Below are 24,040 nucleotides of genomic sequence, written 5' to 3'. Positions count from 1 at the left end.
GTGAGCTTTTGAAGTCAACACTTTTATGGCAGGGTCATATGTGCATATGGCAGTAGCATGCAAGGTCTATCTAAAAACTATGAAATGGCTACTTGCTCCTTTTTAGGAAGGATCTAGTTTTTACTGCAATGAAGCAGAAATCTCTGTATACATCCTTATTTCCTGTCTGTGTTTTTTCTTCCAGAAAGCAAATTGGTAACAATACACGATGGACAACACCCATTGGGAGTTTAATGAAGTACACCCCATCATTCGGACAGATATAGATAGATACAAGGTAGTTTCATCCACAGTTAATCTCTGCTCTCATTAGGACCTGTTGTGTGCTCCAACCTTTAATCTTATATAAAAGTGTAACAAAACTATGTTTTCACAGTAATTCTCCACGTGTGCTTATCATTCAGAATCCATTACTTTGTGTTAATGAATATTTTGGCTGGAGATAAGGCTGGGGTGAGATTTTGAAAGGATAAAAATATGAATTGTCACATCCTATTCTAAAATTGAAGCATGATATTTAAGTTTATACTTCCTGATTTTTTTGTGGAGAGCAACTGTAACCCATGTGAAACAAAGAACGTTTGTTTCTGAATATAAATATGAGGGAATAACCAAGGACAGCAGTTGGCTAGAGCAGACAGAATAGCCTTATAACAAGGCATATGATCTCACTAGTCACAGTTTTCACTATGTTATAGAATCATACACATACCCATCCACTTGTCTGGTGATGCTCTATTCATTGAGGTTGCTTTTAACTAATGGCTAGAATAAATTTCCACTTGAATTGCAGTTAATTCAGAACTAATCTTGATTTCAGCAATATGGAGATGAGTGAGGTTTTATGTTACGTTAACGGCCCCCTTTAGAATGTATGTTTATGTCTTTTAATCTAGTGTGCTTCAGTTGCACCAGAGAGAAAACCCATTACAGTTCTTGGTGTGAAGAAGCCAGTGGATATACCAGCATTTCAGCCCCAAAATGCTATTGCGAAGCTGGATATCAGATGTCAGCCCCAACAGCCCGAGGAAAGAATTTGAACCCATAAGGTAGGAATGGCCCCCAAGTACGGCAGAACCATGAAAACACAACCAGTTTGGAGATAAGTTATAGCTAGGCATGAACCATGGGGGAAAGCAAAGCAGCACAGGGTAAAAGAGACAGGAAGCAATTTATCTTAGCAAGAGGCCATATTAGACAGGCTCTTCCATCAGTGATGTGATCTCCTCCTAGTCCCACATCCTCACCATAAGCCAGTGGCCTGGTGTGACAGGATTTGCAGCCTGCAGTGGAACAAAGAGGGTTTCCTGCCTTCGTCTGCACAGGATGTTCTATGGCCACAATTCACTCCTCACAGCAAGAAGCAGTTATTGCCCCCTCATGCTACGCAGAAAAAATATGGGGCTTGTGGGAGGGGGACACCTACATTGCAGGAAAGCAAGGTACAACTGCAATAATAGAAAAAAAAATCTGGTACCTGGCTGTATATGGCCATTGAAAGAGGACAGCAAGAGTGGGCATGAAGATGGAGGTGCTCTTATGTTTGGAGAGTCCCCAGAAGAAAGGCTTCCATAGCAGGAGCTAGTCACTTCATCAGACCTTCACCACTGGACATCCTGGTGTTAAGACAAATGAGATCACAGAAGTGAGTGAATACATCAGAATCAACCCAATATACAGTGACAAGTTATACCTGTGACTGGAACAGAAGGAGTCAGGACTGGGAAGCACTGGCAGAGCTGTGTGGAGCCCTAAACAGAAATAAGTAAAGAGGTTGCATCAGAAGACGCATAGAGTTGAAGGCTGGGACAATCAGAAAATAACAGGGTTGCAGTCAGGATGAGGAACAGGGTTGTGGGAGTGGAAAGCCCAGACTGGGTTAACAGCTAGACAGCAGGTCAGGCTGAGGCACATAGACAGAGCTGTATATGAGGACACCACCCAGTTATCCTCCCTCTTTTGCGTCGTTGATGGGTTTTTTTTTTCTTTAGTTCAAGCATAAAAAGTCAATTCACTCAAAATGTTCAACACAAACTCTTAGGGGTGCAGAGGGTCTTCCCTGGCAGTAGTACTCTCCTATTCTATGGCAGGAAATACCCCCGAACAGTTATATTTGGGGATACTGGAGAAGTTACTGCTTTTCTCCAGTCCTGTTCATAAGAAGGAAGCAGTACTATGAAACGTGTCTAATCGCTCTTTTCATGGGAATGTCTGTACCTATTCTGCTGTGAATTTTGCTGCTGGTACATGTTCCAAGAGACACAGGGTCCCTTCTCTTCCTCCTATACCTACTGACCATATAGCGTTTTCAGCCAGGAATCTTCTAGCTCAACCCAATAAAACATCCTTCTAAGTCACCAGCAATTCTGCTCTTCCACCCTGGACCAGTTACCACTAAAATACAATTAAGGAAGGCTATTAAACATAGAGGGCATGTCCAGATGAGTGGGAACATGCGTTTTCCCAGGGACGAGTACTAGCAGCACACCTTGTTCTGCTGCTACTTCTCCCTGGGGAACATCCAAGCCATGCATGCTCTAGCGTGCAGCACGTTTCCCTGAGTGGAATAGGGGAGGCTGTGGCCAGCAACTGTGCTGGCCCCAGCAGTCTTACCTGAGGTCCTGGGGGCCTCTAGGAGCTGCAGCCATGGCTCTCCTGCAGCAGGAAGCCTGGCCAGCAGCCAGAGCATGGCTCCAGCTGGCCAGACTCTGGTTTTGGGTGACATGTGCTGCCACCATGTGCGCCAATGCACTTTTTTTTTTGGCATGGGTTTTTTTGACCCTGGGATATCCCAGAGTCAGCCCCCCTTCCCCCATCCACCTGTGCTGCAGAGTAGCAGTGCAGGGGACATCTACTTGTGTGGTGAATGGCACTGCAGATGGGTCTGCGGTGCCATATACCGCATGTCTGCACTTGTCTGGACATGCCCAGACTTTTTCTTGGGATTGCTTCCTTTAAAAAGCAGATGCTGTCCTAGTGTTTGAAGCACCCTCCAGAATCTGAGCTAAATTCAATAGATCTTATTCTGCACTTTTGCAAGAAAGTACTTGAAAAAATTAGCGCCCACATGGGCATCTCAGTGGGGTTCCCACTGCGATGGAGTCCTGAGGGCAGACTGCCAGATGTTGATATTCCAAGGGAGGGTGGTGGATGTGAGGCCTAGATTGTCTCTTAGTCTTCCAATCTAGGAAGGGAGGCAGAGTGCATATTTCTAAGGTAACTGGGGTAGAAGGAAGAAGCAGTGACAGAGTTCCCCAAAGATGCACCACTGGTGAGAGGATTTCCCTGAGGGACATGTAGCCTTCAAGGTTACTGACTAAATACCTTCCCATGAAGGGGAACACACCCTTATGTCCCACTCTGTCCTGATGGGACCATTCAGCAGATTGCCAGGCAAATCTCACGGAGACTTCCATGGCATTAGTTGGTATGGCTTTGATGTTTGTGGATATGATTTTCAGATACTGGGTCAGGTAGATTCATACCCCTGATGAGCACCTGAGACAGTTCTTACACTTGAATGCTAGAATGGGTGGAATATTGAATGTGTGAGCAGCTCAAAGCTGGGTGCCCAGTTACATGGACAGATAATGTTATAATAAACACATGATGGGAAGAGTATCAGGCCAGATGTGCATCTTATAAACACCTCTGAATTTCTCAGGAACAAGTAAAAGAGCTTGCGTAACTAAGATGTCTTTAAGGAGAGAAGTATTTTAAGGCTAATGAGAAGTCTTTAAGGAATGCAGTGCATTTACGGATGTACCTACTCCCAAGCTGCACTCTTCTCATCGCATAGCTTTAAGCTTCAGGCTATGCTCATGGCAAGGTGACTAATGCTAACTTTGGTTCTTTCCACCAAGCAAACTTATAATAAGGAAATGAACCTCAGGAGGAAATGTTCCCTTTCCCAAAGCAAAGCCAAATAAAGTTCTCACCAACTACAAACCTAGTATTTAAGGACTTGGGAAGGGTGGTTCCAAAGAGGATGGAGCTTAACTATTCTCAGTGGTGGCAGATAACAGAACAAGGAGCAATGGTCTCAAGTTGCTGCAAGGGAAGTTTAGGCTGGATATTAGGAAGAACTTTCTCACTAGAAGGACAGTAAAGCACTGGAACAGCCTACCCAGAGAAGTTGTGGAATCTCCATCTTTGGAGGTTTTTAAGACCAAGCTAGACAAAGCCTTGTCTGGGATGATCTAGTTGTGGATGGTTATGGTTTGAGCAGGGGTTGGACTAGATGACCTCCTCAGGTCTCTGTTAGCCCTAATATTCTATGATTCTATGACTTGGAGCTAAAACTGGTTTGCAGGACATCCACTGGAGGCTGAGAGTTAATTACTTGCACTACTTTTTCTTTAGGCAGCTTGGTCTCAACTCTCCTGAATGAACCAAGAAAAGGATCAGGATTGTGGATGTCAGAAGTTTAACATCATATTGCAATGGAAGGTTTGGGGATGGAGTGGGTTGAGGGGAACAGAAATGAATTTTATCTCACTTTCAGACTGGCATGGACTGTAGGGATTTTTGCCTTTGTAGTGGGGGGCATGGTCCTCTTCCTTGTATTGCTTAAGTGTATTTTAAAAAGCTTTTTCTGTTTCTGCAGTGATAGGGCACAGAGTGCCCTCGTCCCTGGCAGCTTAAGGTGTTCTTACTGTTTGGGGGTATTGCCTGGTAGTTTAGTGTGAGAGCCTGGAGGGCACTCACTGAGGGCGTATTGCCAGCCAGGGACATGGACCACCCCACGCTGCAACGTTCGTGCTACAGCGAGAACTCCTGATCTGCACCAGCCCAGCTTTACCTCCATACCAGGTGAAGCGAATCAGGGCCAATCCACAGCATGGGCTATATCTGGAGGCTGGGGTTCGGCCTGAGGGAGGAGGGATGCTGAAGGAGCAGAGGCGTGGAACCAAGAAGCCAGAAGCGTGGGTAAGCCCTTGGGCCAATTCAGAAGAGGTGGTGGCACACTCACCACAGGAGTGAAGAGGAGGGTGGAAGAGATGAGGCACCAGAGGGGGATCCGGGAGAGACCCTGGGAACGGCAGAGGCAAGGGATCTGCACAAACCGCTCGCTGTGGCACTTTTCTCCTCTCCGTACTGTTTTTTTCTCCCTCTTGCGGACGTCTCTCTCCCAGTGGGAGAGTTCAGCCCAAGGCCAGGCATCCGTCCAGGAAGGGAATGGAAGCAGATCCCCAAGGAGGCTCCACAGCTGAGACGGGGGCGGGCAGAAACCTCGAACAGCGAGGACCGGGCCCTGTCCCCAGCTGGTCACTCTGGAGGGAATCCCCAGCCACTTCAGGGATGCTTGCCAGAAATTAAGCCTTAGCGGTTCAGCTTTAAAGTCCCGGGGAAGAGACTGGGGCGAGAAGGTGGACTACTGAAGATCCTGGGGTAACAGCCCCAGGCACAGAGCCCCAGACCTTGAGGATGCCCCAGGAAAGGAAAAGGGCAAAGGTCAAAGAATCTCAAAAAAAGAAAAAGAAAAAAAAGAGAGAGATAAAAAATAAAAAAAAAATTTAAAAAGCGGAATTGGAAAGTTGGCTCCAGGCTGGTCCTTTCTTCACTTCCCAGTTTGGATTTCAGGTGCTGGGAGGCCCTGGTGATTGATCTGGGTAAGAGACGGGCAGGCACCGCCTCCCTTTTATGAAATTCCTATATCATCTAAGTCATGGCAGACGGGAATAGCAAGGGTGCCAGATCTCACCCAGCTCGACTTTCGGGGTGCAGCCACCCCGAGGGGCCAGTGAATGTCAGCAGGACATCGGGGCACACGTCCTTGCATGGTGACTGCCTGAGATTAGGAACAGAATTGCGTGTGTAGTTTTAAGAATAGGTTAGACAAGAACTTGTATAGGATATTTACATAAGGATGATCCTGGCTTCACCGGGGGTTGGACTAGACTCCTAAGCCCTACTTTTCTGTAATTCTCTGAGCAATGCAATGTAAATGTTTGGCAACTTTCTCTTTGATCTCAGTTTTCCCTTGGTATCAGGAAACCAAATTCTGATTTCAGCAACTTCTGGGTTTAGTCAAAAGACACTGAGAGACCAAAGGAGAGGGAGAAGAACAGCAAAAGGGAGCAGTGAGTTAAGAAAATATATCCCCATTCCTTTGGCTTTGAGCAGATTGCTTGAAAAGTGACCCATGAAGACCTGAGGAAGAGTACTTGGTACCCCAAAGCTTTCTATCTCTCTCCTAAGTATACAGTTTGTCCAATAAGATATCACCTAGAAATATAAAATATATATGGAGTAAATATATCTATCTTATTTAGTTAGTTTACAACGGTGCGTATATACCCTGCCTATCGACTGACTTTAGACCAGAGCTAACTACCTCTGCCTCCCACAGAGTAAAACCAGGAGTAAGGTTCTCCCTTCCTCCACATGGTGGCAGCCTCCCATCACATTTCCCAAAGATGAGTTTGTCGTTTACCAGGTATTGTCAAGATAACACCTGCAGCATAAATGTGACCAGGTCAAGTTAGTCCCTTAAAACCTCCTGTGATGGAAACTGTTGCATCCTGGAACAGATGTGGCTAGTCAAATCCCAGCATGTGCATTAACAACGTAAGTATTGTTTTATTCAAAGCATTCAGAATCTGCACACCAGGAATAGTCACATAAAAATCACTAGAGCCTCTGCTCCCAGTTCCTCTCCTTTATCTTTCTGAGCCTGGCCTCAGATCTCTGTCTGCACATCCTTTCTTTCTTGGCTTTGCCATTTTAAGGTCCGCCCCCCCAGACAGACATCTGGTGCTGTTGCTTTTATCGCCACTGCCCTCATTACTCTCCATAACTGCTAACTGTGATCTAGGAACCTGTTGCAATTGGTTTATTCTGACAGCATGACCTGTAGTGCCACACTAAACCCTAACAAACTGTACACTCTCTGGGGCTCATCCAAAGAATTGTAGGTAAATAGGCAGTGGTGAAACAGCCGCTCTCACACCATCAGCATCGCTGACATACCACAGTCCAGAGAACATAGTATGAATGGAACTGGATGTGAAGAGAGGGAGGGGTAGGGAGTATGATGATGAAGTGTGTGTGTGTGTGTGTGTGTGTGTGTGTGTGTGTGTGTGTGTGTGTGTGTGTGTGGGAAAGGGAGGATGGGGGGACACGGCAGATAGACCCTAGCCCAGAAACCTCTTTGCACAGGCCTTCTCTGATAACTAAAGTCCTAGTTTCCTTACTGGTTGGTAAAGCTGAAGGAGAACCTGGTGTTGGTCTCCGAGAGCCTGAATGTCTGAAAAGGGCGCCTTATATTGAGAGGTGCTATCATATTACACAGCATTGGATGTCATACATATGTTTGTAATAACACATATATCAATTACAGTATATTGGTAAGTATACAGTATACTGTGTGTGAAGAGCCCTGCATACCCCTGGCCTGAATAGGCCTGTGTGCGAATCTGGAATGGACTTCTGCTACAGGCAGTGACAAAGCTGCCCTAAGGCTCCTTATCTGCTAAACTATTTGTTCTGGGTTTTTGAGTAAGAATTAGTAGTGACTGATGTGTAGCTAAGTACTGATGATGGTAACAGCTGAATCCCTGCAAGTGGAGTACACAGAGAAACTCTGCCTGTAAAACAGTCCTAAAAGACCAATTCCTCCCCCCAACCACTCCTTTTATTCCTAAATCTAACCACCACTCACACCAAAGCACAATACGTAAAGCCTTTGTGCTTTGAAAACAGAGACTCTCTAGGGTGGGGTCAATGGTATAGATGTGTGTTCTAGAATAGTGGTAGGTGGTCAAAGATTGGGAGTCAGAAATAGAGCAGGCAACATCTTTAAAGCAAAAAGGAAGGAAGAAAGAAGCAAAGGTACTGTTATTTCTGCTTGCAATCACTCTATTTTGGTCACCAGTTCTGCCAGGGTCAGGCTAGCTGCAACTTGCAAATGCTGAAGGACTCAGAAAGCTACAGACATCCAAGAGATAGTAATGTACACACAGAATAACAGTGAGGATGCCCCTCCTGTGTAAGGACACTCTCCAGGCCTGCACTTCCCAGAAATTCAGAGGCAAAGACAGACTTACCCCTAGTGTGATTCCACTGGCAATTCAGGATTTAGACCAGAGACTACTTTGACTCCTTCCTTTCAAAGAACACACCTGGAAAAGAGTATCTCAGGAGAGTCAACTTTCACTGCACAAGAGAGAAATTACCTTTGAGAAACCAAACAGCAATACAAGAGACATTTCTTATGCACTGAACTTCATCAAGCCAACACTTTAGATTCTAGAAACACCCCTTAGTAAGAATGGGAATGGGGAGTGGAAGGCTGCCTGAGAATGCATCAGCAAATTTGTCTTCTAAACAGATGAACTGCATTAGGACACTAGTGCCTGATCTAGCGGTTTGTTATCGGAGTGGGTGGATGTGACTATCACTTTTTGCTTCACACTGACCTCATCTGTAATGTTCCTATATGACTGGAGATTTGTTACAATAGAATCTCATTGAAATTAATTGATTCTATTATTGGAAAGCCCAATGCTGGCAACAAGACCTAGTAAAGCACGGTAGTTTCCTTCAGAGTCCTTTGACTGCTCTAAAGTTGGGACAAGCAGGCAAATATGTTGGCTGGCATGATTCTCCACTGCAATTACCCAGAACTCCAAGAGAAATTCCTCTGGATGTATAAAAACCATTAGTATCTAGTTCTCTGGATGGAGGTTTGCTCGTGCCTATTAAAATATTTGCTTTGCTAAGAGCAGTGAGCTTTTAAAAGGTAGGAATTTCCTCCTACAACTAGCAGGAAGCAAGGCTGGCTTGCGTAATACCTAATACAGCTAGGAAGGTGACAAAAACAGGACAGTGCTTGAGAACACAGGAGATAGAGCAGCCCTGACAGGAGGCAGTGATCCAGACAGAAGAGGCTATTGTGAATTCAAAGCCTTGTTCTGGAGGGGATTAAGGTGTAAAATGAATCTGCATGGAGCACACTAGCTCTCATGCTCTGGACTCTGTCCCCAACACCTGCTGCTCCTTTTCCTCTGTCCCTCATTCTGATCAAAATTTTCCTGCGTGTTGTGCCATCCTATCACCAACCCAGGTTCTGCTGCCCCTCCGACCTCTCACAAATCGGAGGCATGCAGACTTAATGTTGTTCCCCATTACCATTCTGAATTTTCCATTGCCCTCCACAATCTCAGCTGCTGTTACATTCTTGGCACCTGTGTAAATGAACTCAAGCTTTGCTTTTCTGATTTTCTATTGTCTGTTTATTAGACAGACCCTTTGTGAACCCAGCAGCTCACACTTTCCTGAAGTGCCAAGTGTAAAATTAATATCGACTAAAAATCTGGGCACTTCTTTCTGGACTCAGAGCAGATATTTTGAGTTAATGGGAAAGCTATAGTATTTCACGCCCACCATCAGCTTTCTAAAACCCCTGAAAGCATGTGGCTCATTTATAACTGCAGCATTAACTCTTAATGGGCCTTGTCTTTTTATTGGTGGTCAGGTGTTTCTTGCAGCCAGCTCAGTACTCAGACTGCTGTAGGCTGTTTCTGGGAAGCTTCCAAGAGTTATTACAGTCTCCCTCAGGCTCTTGTCATTTGCAAATCAGCCAGCAGGAGGTGCCAGTGGATCAAGTACCTGCCTCATGGATTCCCAATCCCAGTCCCACCCCTCCACAAGGCTCCTCAGCTGCACAGGCAGGTGAAGCTAAAGGCTCATCCTCAGCACAACTGTTTAATGATAGCTTTGTTGTTGTCAAGCTGATGAAGGTGAAAAGTCCTGGCCTGCAATCCAAGTCTATTTACCCATATAACAGATGTCACGCAAAGACCAGCTGTGCATGCTTTGTCTGCTCTTCCTGCCAACAATCTTCCAACTTGATGCGGAGGACCCAGATCTAAGGTGAGGGAGCCAATAAGTCTTTGGGCCCTATGCCAGCCTTGATTTCCCTGCTGAGAGTACCACAAAGGGGGCTGGGGGGAGGAAAGAGTGCCAACTGTGTTATCTAGTGCAGTGGGTCTCAAGTTTTTTTGTACCAGGACCCATTTGTATACATCAATGGCCAATCCTGACCCAGTGCCCCTCATTCCTGACCTACTGCCCCCCACCCCCAGGCCCCAGACCTACACACTGGGAATATGTGGGGTATGGGGGGCCCCAAGCAGCCCTTGCAAAGGAAAAGCCACAGTTTCCCACATTTTTCTCTTTAAAAGTTTATTGATCCATTTTTAAAGTTTGTTTGTGACCCCTTCATATATTCTTGCAACCCACTTTTGGGTTGTGACCCATGGGTTGAGAAATGCTGATCTAGGGAGTCCTGGATCAAGACTTAAGCCTCCTTTTCTAATGTACAACAACAAGCCCTCAGAGTGGAAGGACTTTTCATCATCTTAGCCCAGTGTTTCCCAAACTGTGGCCCTTTGAGAGATACAAAATGTTCCTGGAGAGGGTGCAAAGCTGGGACAATAGTGGCATGAGGAACTGGCAACAGGGGAAGCAGAAGTGAGTCAGCAGCAAATAGGAGAGGGGTGGGAACAACAATCCACAGCAATGAGAAGCAGTGGCAGGAGAGTGGCCAGGTTTACTGAGATGTGGAGTTAATCTAAAAAGTTTGGGGAATTATGCCTTAACCACTGCTATATTCAAAACAAGGTTCTACTAGGAAGGCAGAAAAGGCAGAATTGCCTTTGTATACCCTTTCTACTCCCTAGCCATTCAGCCCCTCCTCTCACTGCCAACATAGCAGAGGCAAACAACAATTGCTGGCAAAAATATCTGCATAAAAATGCCAGATCTCTGCATAAAGACTACAGTTTCTGGGCCCATTTCAAGATAATATAGTTTTCATTGAGTTTGGTTTCTGTTATCTACCACAATTAGCACTCTGGAGTGCAGACTGCTTGGTAAGGACCAAGGGCCTGATTCTACTGTCATACACCTTGGGTGCATCTATAGATGACATTAAAACATTGATAAACTCTAGTGCAATTTGTTCCAGAGTTTACCACAGTGCCTTAACAGCATGTGTAGATGCTCAAACTGCTGCAGTCCAGGGCATATATGCAGATGCTGCACCCGGGACTGCAGCAGTTTGAGCCAGGGCGAAGCAGCCCTGGACTGGCAGGGGGCCTAGGGGGTAAGCCCTGGGCTTCAGGAGGTGGCATCAGGCAATGGAGGGGCTGGCTAGAGCACAAGAGTGCCCCAGAGTGTGGAGCTCTGTGGCAGGGTGGTAGGCAGGGGTCTGGTCCCCTGTTACCTGGGCTGAGTGCACTGTACGCCTGGGTCAGCATTTACATGTACATTTAGGTGCAGTTATTTTCACTGCCATAAGATAGTACTACCCTGACAGTACCATCTTACAGCAGCAAAAATCAATTTGCTGCAGTCTAATAACACTGCATATGTAGTCTATGATGCTTTGCACTGCAGCATATTAGTCTACTGAGCAGTTAAGCACATGTATAGATGCATCCCCTGAGTAGCTGACTGTACCAGCGCAAACTAGATATAATATGTCTTCAATTCCAGGTGGTGCAAATGGCTACAAAGTGTCATACAAGGTCTCATTTCTCTCCTTGTAAATCTGCGCTGAACAGTGTGATACAGTATAGATAGGGACCTACTAAAATCACAGTTTAAAGGAAATCACAAAATCTGGCACTGCCTGCAGAAGTGGGCAATGTCCATGAGATCTGGCGGGGGGGTGGGAGGGAACTTACTGAAAATAAAAGGCCAGCTCCCCACAGAGGGAAGGGGGGGTGCTGGCATTAGGGGGAGCTCAAAATGGCTGCCGCCACCACCCCTCCCTGTTGCTTGGTTGAGAGGGATGTCTGTCATGTGGCCCTGCCCCTCTCCACCAATTGGCAGCAAGGGGTAGAGCCACATGACAGACAGCCCTCTCAGCCAATCATCAGCAATGGCCCAGGCCACCAGGGCCCCTCCGCCAGAGGTGTGCAGGAAGGGGGGGGGGGGGGGGGAGGGGGGCCCAATGATCAGCCTTTGAAAATGGTGATTGGCCCTGTGATCTCCCCACAAAATTGCCTGGCTTCCTCCTTGACTTGGGTAGACTCAAGTATAAAAACAGTGGTTTTCAACCTGAAGTCCACGGACCCCTGGGGGTCCACAGACTATGTCTAAGAGGTGTGTGAAAGAGGACTATAATCAATTAAAAGTATGTGAATGCCCACACTTACAATTCAAAGGGTTCCACACCTCCACTTGAAATTTTTTAGGGGTCTGCAACTGAAAAAAAGATTGAAAACCACTGGTAGAGAGAGATCCAAGCAAGTTGTGAACAAACTGAGAAGCAGGGCAAATGAACCCACATAAAGCTCAATGCTAACATAGTTGAACTGCTTCTAATACCCAATTTAACATGTTTATAGCCAACTCATCTTTACTGTGGCCCACATTGTGCAGTGTGACCTGAGCTACACTGAGGTTCAACATCTAACAAATGGCACAGGGCAGCATTTCCCAAGTCATCTGGGCCCTACTTGATGGTGCACATAGCTGAATGCTCCAATAACCTAGCTTCCTCTCCTCCGTCACAAAGTCCTCCAAGCAGCAAAGTCCACATCAAAACTGTCTCAAAAGTGGCAGATTTTCCAACCTGGCATGGGGAAAACATTAGTCTGGTTTAACCTATTAGACAGAATGATGTTCTCCAAAGTAAAGGTTTGGATCTGTACAGTGAGTTCCAGGATGTTGACATGCAGAGTTCTGGCTCTGCTCTGTTTCCCCAGAACTCAGTAATGAGCTAGAACAGCATTTTTCACCCAATGGGTTGTAACCCCAGGAGGTTAATTGAGGGAGAGTAAGATCTTAAAAGTCTTACTGCAAAGAAAATCTCATTCACCACATACCCAGACCTTTTACAGTTGCATTACTCTCTGCTATCATCTGGAAACATACATACAAACCAATTATACTGGCTTATCATCAGTACACTTTATAACTAATTTTACATTCAATCTAAGAGGGAGGGGTCTTTTTCTTTTCTTTTCTTTTTTTTTTTTGTAACTTGGAAGGTGTTGCTAACTTGAATAGTTTGAGAAATGCAACCCTGCATTAAAGTACATGGGGCACAGGTCAGCTTGGCAGTATCACTTATGGCCATTTATCAGATTGTCCCTTTGGAGTTACCCATATCTTCCTGAAAAACAGTGCTCTGTACAAAGTCCAGTACTATTTAATGTCTTAATTAAATAGTTGGAGGATGGAATTGAGTAAATGCTTAGTAAATTTGTGATTACACCGAGTTGAGTAAAGGAGAAGGCACTTGGGAGGATAGGATTAAGAATCAAGATAACCTTAATAAATTGGAGATGTGGTATGAAAAAAATGGATTAAATTCAAAAAGGACAAGTGTGAAGTCCTGTACTTTGTATGGAATATTTAAATGTACAAATATAAATTGGAGAATGGCTGGCTGGACTTCGGTACTAAAGAAATGGCTGTTGGGGTTATAGTAAATACCAGTCAACATAATGCTACTGCTGCAAAAAACCCAGTATCATGCTGGGAGACAGTAACAGAAGTATCTCAAGCAAGTCACAGAAAGTGATACTTTCATTCTATTCAGTGCTACAAGTTTCCCTCCATTTATGCAGGTTCTTTATATGCGAATTTGCTCTTATGAGATGAGCATATTTAGACCCATAATTCATTATATGCAAGGTAAATTCGCTCTTATGCAATCGGCGTAGATGCCCCCCGCCCAAGCAGGCAAATCTGTGGGGGGAGGGGAAAGGGCCATGGGCCCCCACACCCAAGCCTGGGCTGCAGTGGCCTCAGGAATGGCCAGCACCAGCCTTCTGCAGCCACTGGGCTGCACCGTGCTTCGCCTGTCCCCCTGTGACTGGGCTCACCCCAGCTCCTGGGCTGCACCATGCAGTGGTGTAGGCAGCTGGTGTCAGCTGCTCCCAGGGCCACTCCAGCACGCGCTGGGATGGGTGTGGACAAGTGGAGCCCCAGGCGGCACAGGGCACAGCACTCACCCCAGTCCTGGCTGCAATGGTCCCAGGAGCAGCAGATACCAGCTGCCAACACCAGGGCATGGTGCAGCCCAGGAGCAGAGGTGAGTGGGGACAGGCAGAGCACAGTGCAGCCCAGCAGCTGGAGGCAGCTGGCGCTGGCCACTCTCAGGGCTGGTGCAGCCAGGGCTGGGTTGAGTGCCACTCTGTTCCCTCTGCTTTGCTGCCTTGTGCAGCCCTGGGAGCAGCACCCCTCCCTCTGGTCCTTCCCTAGTCCCAGCCTCATTCCCTCCCTCCCTCCCTCACCGCCATGGGAACCTATCCCTATTTGTTACATTGTAAAGTGGGTTCGCTTTATGCGAATTCAATTTATGTCATTGTGCGAGAACACATGTACAGCATAAAATTGAGGGAAACCTGTAGTGAGGACTCATCTTCAGTACTGTGCTCAGTTTTTGGCTCTGTACCTCAAGGAAGATTGAAGAAGTTAGCAACATAAATGATTAGAGGACTAAGAAACATAACTTAGGTAAAAAACGGTTGGAAGAACTGGGACAATTTAACTTGGAAAAAAAGAAGACTGAGAATCATGGTCTTCAAATACTAAAAGGATTATTAAAAAGAGAATGGCAACCAATTCTTCTCTGTGTCCATAAGGAATAGGACAAAAAGTAACTGGGTTTACATGGAACAAGACTGATTTACATTGGCTCTTATGAAGAACTTTCTAATTATGAGGGAGGTTAAGTGCTGGTACCATTACCTAGAGAGATTGTGGAATCTTCATTGCTGGGAATTTTAACATGCAAACTTGACAAATTTAGCCTGAAATGATCCTACCTTCAGCAGGGAGTTGCCCTAGATGACCCCCTGGGGTCCCTTCCAGTCCTATTCTGCAGTGATTCCATGAGTTGTACTACAAAAAATTCTAGCAAGGTATTTGTTTTCACCACCACATTATGCACTCAAGGGGTGTGTCTACACAAGACTTTACTGTACAGTAAACAAATTAGCTGCACAGTAAGTGTCATGCCCCTATGTGTGCCCCTATTAGGCTGGAGCAAACTAATTTACTCTGCAGCAGGATAGCACTTGTAAATACAAGTACTATCCTGCTACAGAGTTCTTTTTACTCTACAGCAGGACACATATACTGTGTGCTGGCTAGCCCCACACTGGAGCACCCTTGTGCCCCAGCCAGCCCCACCTCAGTAAGTTGAGCCGGGGAGAGCTGCACTTGTCTGGCAGGCTAACCACGCTCCAGACCCTCTGCCAGCTGGAACTGCTCTGGCTCGGCTCAACGTGCTGTGATCCCAGGTGCATGTGAAGATGTTGTGACCGGGTGCAATAACTTCTAGAGTAATAAGCTCCAGAGTTTATTCATATGCATTAATATGCACATGTAGACAGGACCAAGAAGTGCTACAGTACACAATGGGATTCATAGCGTATATTCTACTACTAGGCAGGGCAAACAAATTGTACAAGGTATGTTCAGCATTCCTGCTTCCCCAGAGCACACCATAGACCTCAAAGCACTTCACAGAAGTAGAGAAACATTATTTCCACAGATAGGGAAATGAATACACAGAAAAGTGAAGACACTCAGCCATATGACAAGTTGGGGGCCTAGTTAGGAAGATAAAACCTACCTCCCATTTGCTAAAACAACATGGATTTCAAGGAATGCTCTTTTTAAAATAAAAAGACACATAGTCTATTACCTGCAGATACTTAAAATAATTGAACCTAGACCCATTAAAGGTAAATTGCTATTGCCCAAATGAATGCAGCATGTTTTATGGGGTCAAAGAAAAATACCAAAAGAACCTGATTTCTGGATTATACCAGCTATAAAAACTATGGGTCACAGAATGCTCTCAAGAGAAGATGGAGAACACTTTTCAAATGAAGTGTCAAATTGAAGCAGCTCAGACACTAATGAAACATAACACCTTATAAACAGTGTAATGAAACACCAATACTGCATGCTGGTCTGCACTAGGGCTGTGCGAAGCTTCACCGGCTGTTTCATTTTGACACTGCTTCAACGCGTTTCGAGCTCAAAACAGTGAAACTGAAATGAAACAAAGGACTTCAAAACAGCTTTGAAACGAAAAGAGGGCAGTCAAAACGTTTCAAAACATTTCAAATTTTGAAGCAGCCAGGTGGTTAGAGGCAGGGGAGAGCCAGGGCTGCACTCCGAGTGGCTCCACAACCTTATGTGGCTCAGCCCGGCAGGCAGCACAGCCCTGGCTCTCCCCGCTTCCCACCACTGGGCTGCGCTCCATGGGGCTGGCAAAGCTGATCAAAGCGCACCGCTGGCAGTGCCTGCCTCCCACTGCCAGGCTGGGCTCTGATTGGCTCTGCCAGCCCCATGGAGCAGAGCCTGGTGGCAGGAGGTAGGCAGAGCCAGTGCAGCACTCTGCCTTCCCCCACAGGGCCCAGTTCTATGGGGCTGCGAGCTGCTGGGAACTGAGCCCGGTGGAGGAAGGTGGAGCGCAGCCCCGGCACTGCTCTCCCATTTCCCCCGCCAGGCTCAGTTACCCGGGGCTGCAAGCCACTGGGAGCTGAGTCCGGTAGAGGGAGGCAAGGTGCTGGGAGCTGAGACTGGTGGAGCGGGGCGGGGTGCTGAGAGTTGAGCTGGGTGGAGGGAGGTGGGGCACAGCCCTGGCGCTGCACTCTGATTCCCCCCACTGGGCTCAGTTCCATGGGGCTGTGAGCCGCTGGAGTTGATTTCCCCAGGCTGGAAAGATCGGTGCTGTCACTGCACCAGCCAGTAGCACAAGCCTCCTGTCATTGGGCAGGCAGATCGGGGGCTCGCCCACAGCCCCAGGAGGGCTGTGTTGGACTGCTCCCAGGAGTGTGGGCCCCCAATCTGACTGCCAGATGACAGGAGGCTGGTGCTGTCAGCTTGTGCAGCGGCAGCGCTGATCTTTCCGGCATTGGGTACGGGCTCACAGGTGCCAGCACCAGTCTCCTGTGATCTGGGAGGCAGACTGGGAGCCCGCATCCCCAGAAGCAGTCCAGCACAACCCCTGCAGCCCTTCAGGGGGTGTGGGCAAGCCTCCAATCTGCCTGCCAGATGACAGTGGCTTGTGCTGCCAGCTGGACGCAGTCCATGCCAGGAAGATCAGTGCTGCCACTGGCCCCAGCCAGCAGCACCAGCCTCCTGTCGTCCGGCAGGCAGATCGGGGGCTCCCCCACATTCCCAAGAGGGCTGCAGGGTCTGTGCCAGACTGCTACTGGGGGTGCAGCCCCTGATCTTCCTGCCAGATGACAGGAGGCTGGTGCTGCTGGCTGGGGCCAGCGGCAGCACTGATCTTCCTGGCACTGGCTGCAAAATAGCTTATGGGCAAAACGTCAAGACAGCATCAAAACGGTGAAAGAGTTTCGACTAAACGAAATGGAACAGTGTTTTCGAAACTAAACGAAACTCGAAATGAAACACTGTTCCACTGAAACGCTGAAATGGAAGTCGAAGTGGAATGATGTTGTTTTGTACAGCCCTAGTCTGTACTGCAGGTGTATGGCAATATTTCAGGTGCACAAGATGAAGCCTCATGATCAGGAAGTATCTATATCTGTACAACTACACACTGGAATGCACTGTTCTTTTTACTAAGGATAGGTGAGAGGTTCAGAAGTACTTGGTATTAGTTTAACTTGTCTCCCACCAAAATCAGCAGGAAAAACTTTCAGAGCAGAGCTAGAGGAGATGAGAATGTTTGAAAATCCCACCATATGCATAGGAAGCTGGTAAAAGAGACAGAAATGCTTTAGCATTGAGAGGCATTGCTTCATTCAGTTCGTTAACTAAATACTTTGTCCTTTGAAAAACGTGGCACTGGAGAAAGTCTTGTCTTTGGCTAGGGACAGACATTACACGTAAACTGGTTTAAGTGATCAGAAACTAGTTTAAACCTGTAAAAGAACAGACTTTTAGTGCACATAAACCAGTTCGAAAATGGCTGGAACTGACTTGAGATAAACCTGATTGAATGTAGTATCAGACTTAACTTATTTGGGTCAAACCTGTTTATGCAATGTCTGTCCCAGACCCCTTGCTGGTTTAAAATAATCCAGAGTCCCCCAGCATCCCAGCATGCTCTCTGGGCTGGTAGGGCTCTCTGCTCCACAACAGGGCTGGTCCCTCCCCTCTACTCCCTGGCTGCAGCTCCAGCAGACACTGCAGGCATCTGCCTGGCTTCTGCCTGCTAAGCAGGGATTATTCCCCTCACCCCTCTGCTTTACAGACACCTCTCAGCATTAGCTAGCAGACCATACGCTGGATACAGTCTGTGCTGTAGGAGACAACAAAGGCAAAAGGCTTTTTAGAGCTAATCAACTGGTATCTGATAATGTCTTTCCTTGGAAAAACTGTTTAAGATCTAGAACTAATGGAGAAAGACTTTTTTTTCTTAGTGGGTTGATTAACACGGAGTTAGGGGTGATAAACATTCCCGGCTGGGCTGCTCCCTAGTCCTGCTGGGGCCTGGCCACACACCCCTCAGCTCAGTACATTGGAAGGGAAGAGAGGGCTGCTCTAGCATCCCCCGGTTTCTAGCCTGAGCCACTCTAGGCATGTGCCCGCATTTTTTTCAGTCCAGAGGGGATGTCTGGGCAGTTACAAACCAGTTTAGCCTAGCCAGGTTAGACTAGCCTGAAAAGACTGAATCAATTCAGACTCAGGCTTTTTGAATGTCAGTCCCTAGCCTTTGTCTCAGAAGATCTTGACAGTACAAAAATGGATGCTCCAAACTCTGCAGCTGTTTTAAAATTAGCTGAAATTATTTACACTGACCACATTAGGAGAAACTATACCAAGAGGGGGCAAATTCCCTGACTACTGTAGTACTCCTACCACCCACCATCTCACATCAGTAAACTTATGGAAGTTTAGATGGGTCAAATCTGAAATGGGTACTCAGAACCCCTTTCAAGAGGCTGGTACTAGTAAGACTCTTTTCAGTTAATGGTAGAAGTTAGGTAAGGGACAAGGCTCAGGGGAACCAGGGTCAGCACTGTACCACCAGCTGGTCAGGAAGAGGAAGTACAGTACATTTGGTAACTGGCCTTTCCATGCCCCAGCCAGTGGCTCATTGTCCCTTCTGTCCCTGCCTTTTCTCTGCAGTGCTCCCTATCCTCAGGCTGAGAACATTTCACCCCTGGAAGGGTGCTGGCCCTTAAGGGACACTGCCACCAGGCTTTTCAAATTGGTTTAATACAAGCAACTAGAAGCCCTTTCCAGGGAACTGAAGTCCCCTTCTAGTGGGTGAAGGGGACTCCACTGCCTTTGGTTGGAGACCGTTCCAGGGGACAGAGACCAGTGATGGCTCTTTGGCACAGGGCTGCCTTCAGCAAGTCACACTAGGGGTGATCTCTGACCACCAGATCCTCTATTCCCAGCTTGGTGCCTTCCTGCACTATACACAAAGATTGGGTGCTGTACTGGGGTTCACTTACCTTGATGGCAAACACCATCGTCTGGTGGCTAAAAATGGGCAGCTCTAAGCATAACTGCCTGGGGCTGGTTGGCTGACCTCCCTCACTCTTCCCCATTTTTTTCCCAAGAATGGACTTCTAATGCTGGAGGAACTTCTAACAAGCCTCTCATTTATTTAAATGATATTTTTAAATGAGCCATGTTAATACTTTTCAGTTAGTCAGCTAGGTGCTGTTCATTCCCATTAAAATAAACTTACTTTTTAAATAAATGAATGGGACACAATACATTAATGACTTTGTCAATAAAACTGGTATGTTTAGGATACATGTTCTAGGATCAAAAAATTTTCTGAGGCTATACACAAAGTTTGTGGCTGTCTGTGTGCACAGGCAATGTTTAAATCCCTATAAAGTATCTTAAGCAGTTTGCATTCCACAGATAAAGGAATAAGAAGTTCCAAAAAAGAAACCAGGTCCTGATTCCCTAAGCATTTACACGTTGTGCTTAGGGGTGAGCAAGAGAGTAACCTCATTGAAATCAAATTAAGCATATGATGTGAGCTAGTAGGAATGATGCTTTATCACTATGCTAATCTCTATTTCTTGTGTAAATGCCACAATGTCATGGAGCACTATGTAAGAGCTAGGTATTATTTTTATCTGAATCTACGTAGTAGTATATTTAGATACAGCATGGCTGCATTTGTTAATTGATACTTGTAGAATTATGGGTCACAGAATCTTAATGAGAAATGGTCACTGATTGCCATCATTATTATGCCGTTTGTCTAATCAGAAATGTGAAAGTACGCATTATTTAGTAAGCTGTTTATGCCTGGAAATAAGGTCAAGATTTTGCAATAATCATACAGTTATGATTAAGACATTTTTCTTTTGGAGACTCTAGAGTAAATTAAACTGACTTAAAAAAAAAAATATCAAGTCTGTCATTGCATCCTTGCAGGGCAGAGTTAAGGTTGTTAAAGTGCCTTACCTGCATTTCAATGCACCGGTGTGCTCAGATTCTTTAAATCCTTCATTTGAATGCGATTCCCTAGGATTCTAATGCTCATTTTTTTTATAGTTAAAAGTTGCTGTGATACTGTTTTAAGGCACAAGTATGGACTCCAAATCTCAAACTCAGTGGGCATGTCTACACAAGACACTACGTCACCATAGCGACAAGCTACGGTGATGCAGCATCGGTGGGCACTAACTGTGATGCCACTGCTACTGCTCAGTAGCCAGTTGCTACTGCACAGTAGGGTCGAAAACAACCTGTGCACCACCAGGACTGCACAGGACTGGTGGGTACTGCACAGTCATTTAGTACTTGCTAAATGGCTGTGCAGTACCAAGTGTGCAATCAGAGGTATGTATATACGCACCCAGCATAATTTAGCTGCTTTCTTGACATAAGACCAAAGGATCTTTAGACTCCCATCTTGCAAACACTTTTACACATGCTTGCTCCAGGGGACTGTTGACATGTGAAAAATACTTGAGAACAGTACTGATACCAAAGTACTTGTGGTATGGGCTTATAGGAGCAGAGAGTTAGGCATTCTTGGGTGGGTTAACTTTAACATTCCCTTCCATTGTGGGTTAACACCAGATATGCTTCATGCAGCAGTCCTAAATATTCCACAAGAAAGCTTTTTGTGTATTAATATAGGCAAAAGCCAAGTTGTTTTGATTTTCCTGGCCTGGAGGCAGATTGCACAGTTTTTGCTCCCTGAACCAAGGCAGTTGGCGTTAAGCAGTGAGCCAAGGCTTTAATAAGCCTGCTTCTACAGGTACTATAGTTTAATAAAATGCACTGTAGTGAAACATTCATTCTCAATTTGCAGTAAGTAGTTTGAAAACCATTCCCCATCTCTCTGACTTGCCCGTGATATAGCTGGGATGTTTTAAGCTTGGTTCGCTAATGCAGCCTCAGAAATTTGCATCTGTTCGGTGAAAGATTCAAGGCTAAGGGAAGTGGATGCTAACACAGGAGTCTGCATCTGGATTGGTGAAGCAGATAATCCGAGATTAATTTCATCTGACAAAAGAAATCTATTATTAAAGTGTCAGACTCTGGTGCATAACTAGTAGCTCTGAGAAAGGCTGGAGATGCAATTCAGTGTTTGCATTTGTGGAGTCGCGCGTTTGGTGTTGCCTGCAGCTGTGTAACATTTCTATGGAAAAAGCTAAAATCCATTTGAAGAGGGCCAAGAATCTCCTATTTTATTACTTAGGTCCTTTGGTTTGACTGAGCAGTGAGCCTGTATGGATAGGTCTATGCTGCTTCCCCAGCACTGTTGAGTACATTGCCAATTGCACTGCACATCAGCCAGACCTAGAAAAAAGGCAGTGAAGACAGTGTGAGGATGCCTCAGCTGCCACTCTTGAGATTCCCGTCACAGTAGTGCTTGAGGGCAATGACAAGGGTTCCCTCAGGGTGGCTTTGCTTCCTCATTTTCAAGTCTGAGCAAGGTTGGAGTGGATGGGCAAGGTCATATTTCTTGGAGGTGCTCTCAACAGTACAGGGGAACCAGTACAGATATACCCTCTATGAAAGAGTGCCAATCATTAACTGCAGACTAATTAATACAGGGCTTGTCAAACTCAAAGGTGGACTATCTACCTACAGCCTAGGCCTGAGAACTTTATTTAACTACACAGACAAGGATCAGAAAGGAAAGCTACAGAGGGATTCAATCCATAATGCCTAATTCACTACAGCTCTGCATCTTGTGTGTCAGCTACAGCAGTACAAAGTGAAGGTTAAACTGGTATATGGCGCTGATATTGCACTGTTGTCAGTGACTATACACAGTGGGCACATCTACACATTCATTTATACACCATAGTTACTGCACATTAAGTTTACTACCTCTAATAACAGGTACTAACTCAATGCACAGTAACTGACGCTACTGTGCAATAGCACCAGCGCATGCCTTTTGGTGACACTAATGCACAGTAGCCCAATTCTACTGTGCATTAATGCAATAATATGGTGTAACAGGAGGCACACTCGGGGCCAGGTCTCAAGCCGTCCCACCTACCTGTCTATATGGGGCAGTCTGCCAAGTCTCTCCTGCCACAAGTTTACTGGAATAAACTGGTGGTAAACGTGGGAATCTGCCCATTATATGCCCTGATGCCAGGAGTCACTATCCATGGCTCTGTATCTCCCCTACACCCTGGCCCATACCTTGAAGATGGCATCCAGAATGTTATTGTACTCCTGGCTTAAAGCCGGACCAAACTTAGTCTTCTGTCAGGCCTCTTGCACACACTCATACTGCCCCTCTCTCACTGGGGCCTCCTTCACTCTGCCCTCTTTCACAGGGTTTCTTACTAGCTGCATGATACTGTTCCCCCTTCACTCTGCCCTGCTCCCTTTTGGAGCAGCTCCTGTAGGGATCTGATGGGGCTTACCAGACTCACTCCTTGACATTAGGAGGCTTTTAGTTATTTACTATTTCTTGTAAATGCTCCCTCAAATGATAAACCTCTTAATTTTCATCATATTGCACCAGAGTAATGAACCTCTGTCACCCAATGAGTACAACTGTCACACAATGAGGCTGCAACATGAAGCATATTGGGACTCTCCCATGATCCTCATCTGGGTAGTGGCCAGCCAATTCACTGGGCATTGAGCTAAGCTTGCCCCAGCCCCTCACTGGGCAATTCTATACACCAAAACACACAACACATACACACATTCAACTGTTATGAGGCTGGCCCATGTGCTGCCCTTCAAGCAGTCTACTCAGCATGGTCCCCGTGCTGCCCTTAAAGCCCTTTCAGCCCTACTCAGCACCTCCTAATGCACAGTCCTTCAGGCTGTACGGACATACCCTACTCTGTGCGGGCCACACTACTGCCCCCTCTCTGAGTCAACACTACTGCCCCTGTCTGGGGCCTCTGGGTCTTATGCCCTTGTGGGGCTCAGGTGGCTGTAGATGTGCCTGCCCCCCACACCTTCATTGGGGTCTTACAGCCCCTGGGGCTCAGGTAGCTGTAGCCATGCCTGGCCCTCTCACCCAGTGTTGTGGGGGCTGGGGTTATTAAGGCCCCCCAACCCACCTTTCAGTGGGGAGGTGAATGGTCCTGGTATTTTCTGGGGGCTGCCCCACCACGGGCAGTCCCACCAGGCCTCCCTTCCCCAGCAGGGTGCAGTTTCAGGTCATGCCCAGGACCAGGAGCCTCTTGCCATCCCTATAGCTCCTGCCTTACCTCCGGGATGTTCCATAAGCTGCAGGGGAGCCAGTTGGTGTTGCTCCCTTGGCTACAAGCTGCTAACTGCTGACTGTCTGGCTTGCATTTGTTTGCAAATGGCTACCTTAATCAGGCACCTGCCGGCTGCCTGCTCCAGCCCTTAAAGTGGCAGGCACCAAAGTTGCATTGCTACACACGGCCGTGATGTGCTAATGTGCAGTAGCATTAATCTATAGAACATTCAGCGTCTCATGAAGACATGCCCAGTGTCGGGCAATGGTGAATGGGCTTGCTGGGCATTCCCTCAGAATTGGTGCGAGTATCAGTGGAAGTCTCTAGGCTATATTCATGAGTGACAAATGATGGCACGTGTTAATCTCTGGGAAAAAAGTCAGATTCAAACACATGTACTAGGTACAATACTTGCA

General features: G+C 46.5%; 1 non-coding gene across 5 annotated transcripts in view; it reads right to left on the bottom strand.

Annotated features, from left to right (window-relative positions):
* Nucleotides 1-23,715, bottom strand: part of LOC102565061 (uncharacterized) — a 56,404-nt gene extending 32,689 nt beyond the window's left edge. For 3 of the 5 annotated variants that reach the window (XR_009455868.1, XR_009455866.1, XR_009455865.1), the window contains exons 1-4: nucleotides 23,631-23,715; nucleotides 12,168-12,216; nucleotides 8,049-8,123; nucleotides 1,478-1,616 (exon numbers count right to left, since the gene is read on the bottom strand). This is a non-coding gene — a transcript (uncharacterized LOC102565061). The remainder of the gene's footprint in view (nucleotides 1-1,477; nucleotides 1,617-8,048; nucleotides 8,124-12,167; nucleotides 12,217-23,630) is intronic. The other 2 variants (XR_009455867.1, XR_009455869.1) reach the window with 2 other exon arrangements.
* Nucleotides 23,716-24,040: the final 325 nt, after the last annotated feature.

This window comes from Alligator mississippiensis, chromosome 12 (genome assembly GCF_030867095.1).
Source record: "Alligator mississippiensis isolate rAllMis1 chromosome 12, rAllMis1, whole genome shotgun sequence".
Classification (NCBI taxonomy): domain Eukaryota; kingdom Metazoa; phylum Chordata; order Crocodylia; family Alligatoridae; genus Alligator; species Alligator mississippiensis.
Note: the sequence above shows the minus strand (reverse complement) of the source record. Positions and strands in the feature narration are given on the sequence as shown.